The sequence below is a fragment of the Oncorhynchus tshawytscha genome, linkage group LG12 (assembly GCF_018296145.1).
Source record: "Oncorhynchus tshawytscha isolate Ot180627B linkage group LG12, Otsh_v2.0, whole genome shotgun sequence".
NCBI classification, from domain to species: Eukaryota; Metazoa; Chordata; class Actinopteri; order Salmoniformes; family Salmonidae; genus Oncorhynchus; species Oncorhynchus tshawytscha.
This window is the reverse complement of record NC_056440.1, coordinates 63797239-63803748: the sequence shown is the minus strand read 5'-3', so window position 1 is coordinate 63803748 and position 6510 is coordinate 63797239. Positions and strand designations below refer to the sequence as shown.

At 39.4% G+C, this 6510-nt stretch overlaps 1 long non-coding RNA gene across 1 annotated transcript; it reads right to left on the bottom strand.

Annotated features, from left to right (window-relative positions):
* Positions 1–5489: 5489 nt before the first annotated feature.
* On the bottom strand, positions 5490–6455 carry LOC112264052. Its single transcript, XR_002955592.1, has 2 exons — positions 6401–6455; positions 5490–5766 (listed from the first exon to the last, which is right to left on the bottom strand). It is a non-coding gene; the product is annotated as an uncharacterized LOC112264052 (long non-coding RNA).
* Between the last annotated feature and the right edge of the window lie 55 nt (positions 6456–6510).

The following is a 6510-nucleotide window of genomic DNA, read 5'->3' as shown; positions in this document are numbered from 1 at the left end:
TTGACTCTCCAGCCACATTACCAGGCTGTTTGTGATGAGTTTTTCCAACCAGATTTGGACTTCTATGAGTTATTACAGGGGCTGATCTATGGCTCATGAGAGATGACTTTGTGTTTAAGCTCCCTCCCACCATGCATAATGTTATCTATATGACAAGGTTCCAATTGATCCAATTCTCCCTATCATGTGGGCAGACAAAAGCACTTGAATTTGGGGCGGCATTTTGACAATTGGCTGCGGTCCTCCTGCACCCCTGATCGGTTACTACATCGCCTGCGGCACCCTAGCCACAAGCTCATAGCCACCCCACACCATTCCACCCCAGCCACCCCACCCCTCCCTAAATTCACTCCCACTAGCTTGGTAGCTAGGGTTATGTGTGAGTTTATATGGGATGATCCAATTGTGAAACATTAATACAAATTAATCTGCCAATTAAATGATTGTATTTTTTGTCATGTTTGTGTATGAAGAAGACGATTAATGTTAGCTAGCTACTACTAGTGGATATAATTTGAGTTAAAAGTAATCTATAGAGATTTGAAACAATTTGCTACCATGTCTAATAGACACAAACTATCAGGAAGCTATTTTTTTAAACAATGAGAAGAGAGGCACAATCTCTAAACCAAAGAAATTTGCTGGTGAAATTTATCCGCGTGCAGCAATGTCCATCAGCCGGTGAGGAAAATGACAAGCCTAGGAGGAAAGGCCTTTCATTTACCGAGAACGAGCCCCAGTTCGCTGATTCTGGCAAACCGGAGGAGTCCGAGCTATGCACTTCCACCGATGATGAAAGCTCTCAAACAATGCCGGCGAAGACCCTACTATCTTGGACCCAGACTCAGATTCGTTGCTCCTCGTCTCGGATGACAGTGGTGGTGCTGCTGCTAAATCCGACTCCCAGACAAAAAAAACATAAAAGATCCCGCTGAGTGGCCAAAATATAGGAATGGATCTTTACGGGATATGTTAGTGCAGGCTGGGCCACATCAGGATAAGGAGGGGAATTTCCCAAGAGATGAGGGGCAACGAAAGTTTTCGGTGGCCCACTACAATAGGACAATGGCGAACGGGGAGAGAGTGGAGAGACCAAGGCGTATCAATTCCAAGCAAAACGATGCAGCCTTCTGTTTTTGCTGTAAACTTGAATCACACGAGTGCACATCTGCGCTGGTCAGGGATGGAAGCAGGGACTGGAACAATCTGTGCCACCTACTCAGCTTGCATGAAAAGTCGCATGAACACATTGATAGTTTCCAGAGGTGGAAGAAGCTGGAGATCAGGCTGGTGTCCAAGCAAACTCAAATGATTTGAGTCCAGGACCATGGACAGAGACGGAGAGAAAACATCGCTGACTGCAATGCAGCACCACAGCAGGGGAAAGATGCCACTCTAGCTGGAGATTAAATAAATACATGTTTGAAACTGATGTTGGACAATCAAATTCAACATGTAACTAAACGAAATTCGTTCCGGCTGAAGCTTATTTTACACTGCTCCAGCGAAACGAGGCCCGCCATGCATTTATGACAGCAGTTGTTTCCAAAACTCAAATGATCTTACTCTGTTTTACAGTTCTACAGAAATATAAAAATATATGTCAAACACGTTATATAAAAGTGTTATTTTTATTGTAATTGTATCAATTATGGGGTCGTGCCATGTGTGATAACAGGTGGGATATTATGAATAAGAAACTCGTTTTCTACTATAGGTAGTAGGTAGCATAGTGATAGCAACATTGTAACTCTCCGATGCATGGGGTTAAAGATAATTGGAGATTATTTGTTCATCTTCCAATAAATAAGTGGTACGTCTACCTGTTTGACAGACACACTTATCAAATCCATAGATTCGGTATAGCCAAAAACTAAAATACTGTCGCATGCACTGATACCAGTTATCATACATGTGTGCATCTGCCATGTCTTAGCATTTTTTATTTAACTAGGCAAGTCAGTTAAGAACAAATTATTCTTAGACGGCAAAAGGCCTCCTGCGTGGAGGAGGGCTGGGATAAAAAAAAAAAAAAATATTTGAAAAAGGAGGATAATACAGTAAGGCACTAAAGTAATACTGCAAAAAAAACACAGAAAAGGAATACACTTTTTGGCCTAAATGCAAAGCATAATGTTTGGGGCAAATCCTACACAACACAGTAACTGCCTCCTTGTTTTCAAACATGGTGGTGGCTGTATCATAGTATAGGTATACTAGACATCATCAAATATGGAGTATGTCAGTATAAAAAGAAACACAAAATCCTAGAGGAAAACCTGCTTCAGTCTGCTTTACACCAGCAACTGGGCGAGGAAGTCACCTTTCAGCAGGACAATAACCTAAAACACAAGGTCAAATCTACACTGGTGTTGCTTACCAAGAAGACAGTGAATGTTCCTGAATGGCCAAGTTACAGTGCTTAAATCTGCTTGAAAATCTATGGCAAGTTTAAAAATGCCCAACATCTTGTAAGAGCTTGAAGAATTTTGAAAATAATAGTGGGCAAATATTGCACAATCCAGGTGTGCAAAGGTCTTAGAGACTTCCCCAAGAAGCCTCAGAGCTGTAATCGATGCCAAAGGTGTTTGTATAAACCCAGGCGCTGAATACTTATTCAAAGACTATATTTTAGTTATTACATTTTATTAATCTTGAAAAAGTTTAAGAATTTTTCTTCCACTGTGTTATTACAGAGTATTTTGTGTAGATTGTTGACAAAAAAATAGCAATTCAATTAATTTAAATCCCACTTTGTAACACAATAAAATGAGAAGAAAACCAAGGGGTATGTATACTTTTTTTTGCAAGGCGCTGTATACCGTGACTTCGGAAAGTATTCACACCCCTTGACTTTTTCCAAATTTTGTTACTTTACGGCAGGGGTGGGAAACTCCAGTCCTCGAGGGCCTGATTGGTGTCACAGTTTTGCCCCAGCTCCAGCCAACACGCCTGACTCTAATATTCACCTAACCATGATGTTCAGTTTAGAATGCAATTTCATTAATCAGCTGTGTTTGCCAGGGATGGAGAAGAAGTGTGACACCAATCAGGCCCTCAAGGATTGGAGTTGCCCACCCCTGCTTTACAGCCTTATTCTAAAATGGATTAAATAAAATAAATCCTCAGCAAGCTACACAAAATACCCCATAATGACAAAGTGAAAACAGGTTTTTAGAAATGTTTGCTAACTTATTAACAATAAAAAACAGAAATACCTTATTCACATAAGTATTCATACCCTTTGCTGTGAGACTCAAAATTGAGCTCAGGTGCATCTTATTTCCATTAATCATCCTTGAGATGTTTCTACAACTTTGAGTCCATCTGTGGTAAATTCAATTGATTGGACATGATTTGGAAGGCACACACCTGTCTGTATAAAGTCCCACAGTTGACAGTGCACGTCAGAGCAACAACCAAGTCATGAGGTCGAAGGAATTATCTGTAAATCTCAGAGACAAGATTGTGTCACGGCACAGATCTGGGGAAGGGTACCAAACATTTTTTTGCAGCATTGAAGGTCCCCAAGAACACAGTGGCCTCCATCATTCTTAAATGGAAGAAGTTTAGAGCCACTAAGACACTTCCTAGAGCTGGCTGCCCGGCCAAACTGAGCAATCAGGAGGTGACCAAGAACCCGATGGTTGCTCTGACAGAGCTCTAGAGTTCCTCTGTGGAGATGGGAGATACAACAAATTGGAATTCATAACATATCATACATAAATTCGTAACATATCATCCGAATTGTAATTCGTAACATATCATACGAAATGGGTGATGGACATCCACAAATGAATGCACGCCATACAAAACGTAACATATCATACTAACTAGCCTAGTGGTTTGAGCGTTGGACTAGTAACCGGAAGGTTGCAAGTTCAAATCCCCGAGCTGACAAGGTACAAATCTGTCGTTCTGCCCCTGAACAGGCAGTTAACCCACTGTTCCTAGGCCGTCATTGAAAATAAGAATTTGTTCTTAACTGACTTGCCTAGTAAAATAAAAATAATAAATGGACTGTCTTGGATTTATGTACAGAATAATACAACATGCTCTGAGACCAGGTTGCAGCCTGGGAAATCCCAGAACTGGTGCAACATCATTGGAACATTGTTAATGTGGAAATCAACACGTCTGCCTAGGATGACTAAAATGATCCTGAATGAATCGTGAATAATGATGAGTAAAGAAAGTTACACAGGGTCAAAGATCATACCCTCAAGACATGCTAACCAATAACAGTGGAGGTCAGCATGTCTTAAGTATGTTACGTTGAACTGGGTGAATAGAATGTGAATAAGTCATCCAATATGCTGTAATAGAAATAAAGCCATGCACGTCAACAAAAAAATGTAGCTCCCTAATCTTAAACTGCTTCAATGATTGCCAATATAGAACTAACTCGTGTTTAAATCTACCCCACATGATAGGGAGAATTGGATAAATTGGAATCTTGCCATGTAGATAACATAATGCATGGTGGGAGGGAGCTTAAACACAAAGTCATCTCTCATGAGCCATAGATCAGCCCCCTGTAATAACTCATAGAAGTCCAAACCTGGTTGGAAAAACTCATCACAAACAGCATTGTAATGTGGCTGGAGAGTCAACCTGTCGTAAACAGTAAATAGCAAATAGAAAATCATATCCTTTACTCTCTCTCTCTGTGAAAGTCATTTTGTCTGAGTGCCCTGATAAAGTTATTGAAATGTACGACATTGGTGATGGAGCAAAAGTTAAATGTCCCTCTCCACTGGTTACCCACATTACATTGTCGACTCAATTATTTGACAGACCTTGTAACCATGAACAGAAAATCTCTCAATCAGAGTGAGAGTTCAATAAACTCATCTGAGTGAATCAATGTTCCTGTGTTTGGACTTTCACCTTCATGTTGTTTTTAAACTCTCATAAGAATGTTACAGATGAACTAAATGTTCCCCCATTCTCCAATATAATGTGTTCCTGGATATAAATACTTTGGCATTTGGATATGTATGGATTTGACATTAAAAAAATAAGTAGATGAGCTGGTTAAGAAGTTTTAAAGTTGGCTTTTTCTACAGAAACAGATGGTGTCTTTCTCTAAGCAGTAGGAAGCAGGTTATTCAGTCAACCTTCTATCTGTTCTTGATTATGGTGATATTATTTATTAAAGTGCAGCTGCTACTACTCTTAAACCTTCGGATGCCATATACCATAGTGCACTTTGTTTTGTTACAGGTGACAGTTTTGATACTCATCCCTGTATCCTGTATCACAAGTTTGGCTGAACGTCGCTAAAGACCTGTAGATCTCTACATTACTCCCTTTATATTTACAAGGCCCTACTTCATAAACTTCCGTCTTATCTAACTTTGCTGTTGAAGTATACACATCTGAGTTGCCTACCCAGTTCACAGGATTGGTTAACTGTTGAGGTTCCTAGGGTTTCCAAAGCTAGGTAAATCTGCTTTTAGTTTTAATGAACCATATTGAATGCACCATTTGCAAATGCATAACGTTTAATACAAAGATTGTTCCTCCCTCTATATCAATTACTTTCTTTATGATTGGCTTTACAAATTCCTCATCCATATCATCAGTGACAGGTATTGTAAAAGAACTGTAGTAGGACAACTCTTGTTTGATGTACCAACTTTTTGTTGTTAGGTACCACTCTGACTGTGTGTCCCTGAGAGTGAAGAGCCTTGATCAGAATGTCCATGTTAACCCATTGACTTCCCTCCCCGGGAAAGACCAGCAACATCCCACCATGGCAAACTGAAACACACGTAATCAACAGAATTATCATTAGGCACAAAGTCATGCTTCCAATATATGTTATCAATTATCTGAAATATAAAACAAACATCTAGGAAATCATATTCAGTTTGTATGACACGTTGAACAGATTTTGACATATAGTCAGTTAGCTGACTATATATTCTCATTTATGTACAAGCATTTTGCTAAACCCGCGATAATATCTGCTAAATATGCGTATGCGACCATTGATGTGATACAAATCATGAAAGACCGTGAAAGCTGTTCTCAATAGTGCATCATTTATTCTCTATAGGGTTTTGAGATTTTCAGACAATGAAGATTACACTTTATTCTTTTCTAACCACTAGGCTGGTAACTTAGTGGTTAGAGCGTTGGACTAGTATCTGGAAGGTTGCAAGATCAAATCCCTGAGCTGATAATGTAAAAATCTGTTGTTCTGCCCCTGAACAAGGCAGTTAATCCTAGGCTGTTATTGTTAAGACTTGCCTAGTTAAATAAAGGTCAAACTTTTAGATTCACGTTTGATACAGTATGTAAACACAATACATTACATCCTTGCCTATTAACTTAATGTAATTATTATTACTTTAGTCAGTCTGGAGGTAAGATGTAGTGAAATGTTACTTACATGTCAAATGTGTAGCTCACTTTGGCTTTTGTGTGGCACGTTGGTTTGTAGGGGTTAAGTAAAGGTCAAAGTACTGCTTTTATCATCTCCTTTCCATTTGTTAAAGTCAC